This window comes from Bombina bombina, chromosome 2 (genome assembly GCF_027579735.1).
Source record: "Bombina bombina isolate aBomBom1 chromosome 2, aBomBom1.pri, whole genome shotgun sequence".
NCBI lineage: Eukaryota > Metazoa > Chordata > Amphibia > Anura > Bombinatoridae > Bombina > Bombina bombina.
In genome coordinates this window covers 711,380,869-711,387,811 of record NC_069500.1, presented here as the reverse complement: position 1 = coordinate 711,387,811, position 6,943 = coordinate 711,380,869, and positions in this window count along the sequence as shown.

The following is a 6,943-nucleotide window of genomic DNA, read 5'->3' as shown; positions in this document are numbered from 1 at the left end:
ACTGGAAGAAATAAAGAAAGAGACATATTTGGACACAGATCTGCAAGAGGTTATAAAGTACATAAAAGAAGGCTGGCCCGAGAGTCGGGCAGCCTGGATGTCTTTAAGTTCTTACCAGTCAGAGAGGTCGCAGCTCACAGAGCTGGAGGGGTTGGTGCTGTTCCAAGACAGCATCGTTATTCCTGTCAGCATGAGGAAGGAGATGTTATACAGGATTCACGATGGCCACGTAGGCATTACAAAGTGCAGAGAAAGGGCAGCTACAGCTGTGTGGAGGCCTGGGATCAGCTCTGCGGGACCATGGCAGAAAATAGCTGCTGATTTGTGTGAGCTGCACGGGAAAAAGTTCCTTGTTGTGATCAACTATTATTCCAGGTATTTGGAAATTGCACCCTTGAATGATATCACAAGTCAAGCTGTTATCATTCGTCTGAAGAGCTTGTTCGCCCGGTGGGGCATTCCGATGGAGCTGGTGAGTGATAATGGCATGCAGTTCACTTCAACAGAGTTCAGTGCTTTCAGCAGGGAATATGACTTTGTACATTCCACGTCAAGTCCACATTACCCGCAGGCCAATGGAATGGCTGAAAGGGCAGTTCAAACAACAAAGTTCATTTTAAAGCAATCTGAGCCGTACCTAGCCCTCTTGTCATACAGGGCGACGCCCATTCAAGCCACTGGGTTTAGCCCGGCGCAGCTGATGCTAGGACACCAGATTTGCACCACTTTACCCTCAGTGGGTGTCTTCAAGCCTACTGGCTCTGTTCCTCGGGACGAAGTCCTTAGGATCGATGAAGAGGCCAAAAAGGGCTATCGCTTCTTCTACGACAGGAGACATTCTGTCAGGCCCTTACAGTAACTAAATGCGGGGCAAAGTGTCAGAATTAAACTGGATGATGAGAAGAAATGGAAGACGCCTGCTACGGTAATTGGATGCTCTCCAGAACCAAGGTCTTATGCAGTCCTTACTGATGGGGGGATGGTTACACGCCGTAACCGAAGACATCTTCAGCCTGTACCAGAGAGTCTCGAACTGGATGCCTCAGTACCACCGCAGGTGGGATCCCCTGTTCTAAGAGAGGTGCCTTCCCCTCAGCAAGATCACAGCGGGGGTATGTCTTTGCCTCCAGCGGACTCTTATTTACCTCCTTCTGTATCAGAGGACAGCTCATGCAAAGTTACATCAAGCGGAAGAGTGGTGAAACTTCCGGCCCGATATAGGGACTGACTTTAGCTAGAACAGTGACCGGAAGTATGGGCAGAATAATCCCATGGTCACTGTGGACTAGGGTAGTCTACCGCGATGTCCAAGTCAGGATGTAATTAATGTTGTCTATTTTTCTGTAACCAGTTTGCTATATACTGTTTAAAAATGTTGTTGTATGCTCTTTGTATACCCTGTTATTTGTTATATTTAAATATATGCTTCGCCCCTTTTGAAAAGGGGGAAGATGTGATGAGAGCAGAAAGTGATGTCACGAGTTTGGGGGCGGGGCTTAGGTCCGGTAGTCTGTGTCGCAGTTAGTTAGTGAAATCAACCTGACTAGATGTACGTTTCTGTGCTCTGTAATAAAATAGAGTTGTACCATCATTGTTGTGTCCTGCATATGTCCTGCATCTCATGACAGTATGTTTGATGTATTTTTGTTGTATTTTGTGCAACTTTTTTTTTTTTCCAAAAAACTTTATTGAATTTTATATATCACAGACATCTTAAATGCAGGTTTGGGTTTACAATAGGTACCCTCACAAAATTTGTCTCAAAGAAGTAAAAGGATAACTTAGAAAGTCTCAGAGTTTGTTATCAAGTATGTTTCAGTCTAAATTAACCTTATAGTGGAAAACCACTGGGTCAGTGATGGCATTCATTACTGATGTCTTTTCACTAATTTTAGTTCTTCATTTTCCGTTTTCATCACTATATTGAAAACTATTGAAATACTGTGGATGGTAAGTCAGGTACTTGTTATTAAAGAATTGTTATTCATAAATTTCTTATTACGATATCATCTTAATAAAAGTGAGATTGAAGGAAGAGTTGGTGGGTAGGGGGGATAGATGGGGAAGAAGGAGAAAGGTATTTAAGTTGAATATATGACACTCTTCGTGTCAGGTGCCGCGGACTCCAGTGACCCTGTCGCAATCTATTTTAAACTAGTGTTTCGGCTTATGTGTTATGTGATGTTAATGTGTGTCTATGCAGAGTGCGAGGGCAGCTATAGGTATTCTAAGGTGTTTTTTTAGCTATTTTTATTTGCAGTCCACCTCATCATCATGTATTCATGCTTGTCTAGATTGTTTGACTTGAGGAAGTGATATCTTTCCAAAACAAGCAAGTTCTCAACCTGTGTCTTCCAGGCCTCAATATTGGGAACTTCAGGTGATTTCCATTTTTTGGGTATCAAGATTTTGGCGCTATTTAGCATTATATATAGAAGTGATTGTTTTGTGTCGTCCCTAGTGTTTGGAAGTTTGTGAAACAGTAATAGTCCCGGTGTCACTTGTATATCAGTTGCTAGTACTTTGTTGATTTGTGCAACCACTGCCTCCCAATATGGTCTCACTCTGTCGCAGCTCCACCAAATGTGCAGCATATCTGCAGGCGCACCGCACCCCCTCCAACACAGGCCATTACTATGTTTATAGATTTTTTTAAGTCGTTGTGGAGTGAGGTACCACCTTGATAAAGTTCATTTCTTGTATTTTCACTGACACTGATGCTTTTTTGTGATTATTGAATATCCCTAACCATTCCCTAACCATTCTTTAAGTGTGATATTTAAGCCTAGTTCTTTGGTCCATTTGTGACAGTATGTAGGGAGAGCGTCAGATGAGTCTGATGCAAGGATCTTATATAGGGAGGATAAGGTGTGCCTTGGGTAGTTTGTCATTGTGCAAAGTGTTTCAAATAGTGTTAGCTGGCGCACCATGTCTTTTTGTTGTTTGTGCGTGGTTAAAAAGTGAGTGGTCTGGGCACGGATGTACCAGGTCATTGGATTATCACCGAATTTGTTTGTCCAGTCTCGCTGTGATATTAACTTTCCTCTTGGTGCTAAGCTCTTTAGTGTGCAGTCTTTTAACTGCATTGTGTCTGGATTTTCCGCTTTGAGAGTTGGTATGAAGGGTAAGTCTGGGTTATGTACAATCGGAGTTAGGGGTGAGGGCCTTGATGTAACATGAGTGCTTGTGTTAGTTAACTTGTCCCATTGGGCGAAAAGCTCTTTCAGTAGTGGGAAATCCTGTATGGTTTCTGGTCTTTGTGCCGGGCCTAGCCAAGCCATACATCCCACATTTCCCAGCCTCAGTACCTCTCTATCTACTTGTACCCATTGCTTATTGTCGGAATTGTGGCTCCAATCTATGATTCTCTGTAAAAGAGCTGCCAGTCTGTATGTTTGTAAGTCGGGTAGCCCCAAACCACCTCTCTCCCTGGGCAGGTAAAGAGTTTTTCTCGACACTCTGGGGTGTATCCCATTCCAGATAAATGTGTCAATCTGATTTTGTAACTGACTTAGGTATTCTTTGGGCAATGAAATGGGAAGTGTCTGTAAGGTGTATAGCACGCGGGGGAGGACGTTCATTTTTATCACATGTATGCGCCCTATCCATGATAATGTCTTACTTTTCCATCCTGACAGGTCACTTATTATATTTTTTTGCAATACTTTGTAATTTGCTGTAAATAAACTTGCGGGATCTTTGGTCAAGAATATTCCTAAATATTTAATCTGTGTTTGTTGGATCCGAAGGGGGCTGTCGCGTTTGATTTTGTTTATAGTCTGTGCTGTGGCTGTTATGTTAAGTAACTATGATTTAGAGAGATTGAGATGAAAATTTGATACACCTCCGTATTCTTGTATTGTGTCTAGGAGTGTTGGGACGGATGTTTCGAGGTCAGTGAGTGTAAGCAGTATATCGTCCGCATACATCGCCAGTTTGTATTCGCTTGAGTGGGTCTGGATGCCTTTTATTTTGGGGTCTGCTCTAATTTTACATGCTAGGACTTCTATGGACAGCACGAATAAAATGGGCGACAGGGGGCAGCCCTGCCTTGTGCCATTTTTAATGTGAAAAGAATCCGATAGGACTGTGTTAGTTTTTACTTTGGCTGTGGGGTCTGTGTATAGAGAGAAAACTTTTCTAATGAAGCTATCTCCTATGTTCATGCCTCGCAGGGTGGCCCTGAGAAAAACCCAGTCCACCCTGTCGAAGGCCTTTTCGGCATCGGTCGAAACCAAGGCCATCTCCTGATGGGTGTTTCGTGCCAGTGTCATTAACTGCATAACTTTCAGGGTGTTGTCCCTAGCCTACCTCCCCGGGATGAACCCCACCTGATCTGGTGTTATTAAAGATGGAAGTACGACATTCAATCTATCCGCCATAACTCTGGCAAATATCTTGATGTCTACGTTCAGGAGGGATATCGGCCTGAAGTTTTCAGGCCTATCGGGGGGTCTGCCCGGTTTAGGGAGGACAGTGATATATGCCTCCAGCATCTCTCTAGGGAAGCCACCAGAAGCCTCCAGTCAGGCAAACATTTTTGCCATTTTGGGTGCTAAGATTTGGGCAAACTTTTTGTAATATTTAGCCTAAAGCCATCCGGGCCCGGGCTTTTCCCTGAGGGTAATGATTTTATCACAATCAGTATCTCAATCGTGGTAATTGGTGAATCTAATTGTCGCGTTTGATCCTCATTTAGTTTGGGCAGTGTGACTTTTTCTAGGTATTTCTCTATGGCCCTTTTTTTGCTTTCTGTTCTGTCTTTGCCGCTATTATCTGCTGATATGTTATATAATACCGAGTAATAAATGCAGAATTCTTCTGCTATGGATATACTGTCGTGTTTAATTAGGCCTGATCTGTTTTTGAGGTGATGTATGTGTGTCTTGAGCTGTTTGCGTTTTAGAGCTCTGGCTAGCAGTCTGCCCGCTTTATTTCCTTGATCATAGTATTTCTGCTGTAGGAGCAGAGCCCGTTTTTGCTGTTCCTGCTGGAGGAAATCATTTAGTTCCTTCCTTGTTTGTGTGAGGTGTTCTAGGGTGTTTGTGCATTTTGGGTCTTTTTTGTGGTCTCTTTCTAGTTGCTGCAGCATTTTTAGTAGGGATTCATATTTGCATCTATTTTGTTTTATTATATTTGCTTTGTGTTTCAACAGATCTCCCCTTAGGACACATTTGTGAGCCTCCCATATGTGTGTCCATGTGATATCTGGCTGAGTGTTTAATTGGAAGTATTCAGCTAAGGCTATCTCCAGTTTTGGTTTTATTAGTGGATGTTCTAGTAAGCTGTCATCTAATTTCCACATGTATGGAGTGATTGGGCTATCTGGCCAGGAAATTTGACACTTAACTGGTGCGTGATCCGACCATGTGATAGGAAGGATAGAGATACTGTCCACTAGAGCTAATCCTATTGAATCTGTTAAAATATAATCAATATGGGAGTACACTTTGTGTGGGTGGGAGAAGAACGTGTAATCCCTGACAGTTGGGTGGATGGTGCGCCACGTATCATGTAAGTTTAGGGATTGTAATTGGCAATTTATACCCTTTATGGCTTTGTTGGCTATGCTTGAGACCCCCTCTGATGTATCTACCTCAGGGTTGAGCGGTACATTAAAGTCTCCTCCCATTATCACTATGCCTTTGGTGTTGTCTAGTATTGTCGTTGATAGTCTGCGCATGAATGCTAATTGTTGTTTGTTAGGGAAGTATGCGTTCACTAGTAATCGGTCTACTGTGCAGTAGCCCCGTTAATATCATGTATCTCCCTTCTGTGTCCTTTTCGATGTTCAGTATCTGTAGAGGTATGTCATGCCTAATCAATATGCCTGTTCTGCCTTTTCCTGAATGACTGGATGAGAAGTATGCTGAAGTATATTTGTGATGGTTCCATTTTGGCTCCTTTCCTTTTTTGTAGTGTGTCTCCTGTAGGAGGATGATTGCCCCCTTTTGTTTGTAAAGATCATTTAGGATCATTGACCTCTTTTGGGGAATATTGAAGCCTTTTACATTGATGGTAATAATGTTCACTTTGTGTTTATCTGCCTGTTTATTCATGTTTAGCTTAGGTGTTGTGGAGTGAGTGCATGGGTGCAATGTACGTTACCGATATAAGCCGTCTAGGTCACCGGAGTCCGCTGCTTTCGCAGTTGTGGGCTGCGATTCTTCTGGTCGCTTCATATGAAGAGGGAGTCAGAGGGGATAGGGTAAGGAGAGAAAACAATATAGGTCAATAATCACAATGGCACGATAATGTTATATCCTATACAGTTGCAAGCAATAAGGGAAAGATGTGAGAGTAGGTAAGAGGAAGGGAAAGAAAAGGAAAGAAGAAAGATCAAAAGGATTAACAAACAATACTCTTGTACTCAGTTTATCTATGAATTGCTTGTACAAACATTTAAACTAATCTAGAACTGTACCAGAGGGAAGGGTCCTTTCGCCCCCGGGACGGCAACCTTATAACTGTCAAACATAAATAACATTAGTGGTTTTAAGCACTTATTAATCAACGGGTTCTTTAAACAGATTAACTTTACTTTACACATGTTACAGGAGCCAATGTACACTATTGGGGCACAGTTGCATTTAATCCTTGCATAGAGGGTGTTGGAGATAAGTCAATCTTCTCTATGTTAAGTCCTTAAAGGCCCCTCGTGAGAGTAAAAGTTTCTGTCCCAGCTCCTGTTATGTGTGTTCCTACTTGACATTTCTTTAACAGTTATAAATACAGAGTTTCCAAACTTTTTTGGACATAAGTTGTATGGTGGCCTGCTCTGAATGGAAACAAAGGAAAATATCCATACTCATTTGCCCTGAAAATGGTGTACTGGCTCTCGTTTCTCCTTAATTTATCACTGCTGTGCAGGGTGGTCCGCTATTTGATTTTTATTTTCTTGTAGGTCTTGTTCTCCCGGCCGCAGGGGATTTGAGGTTTGGTC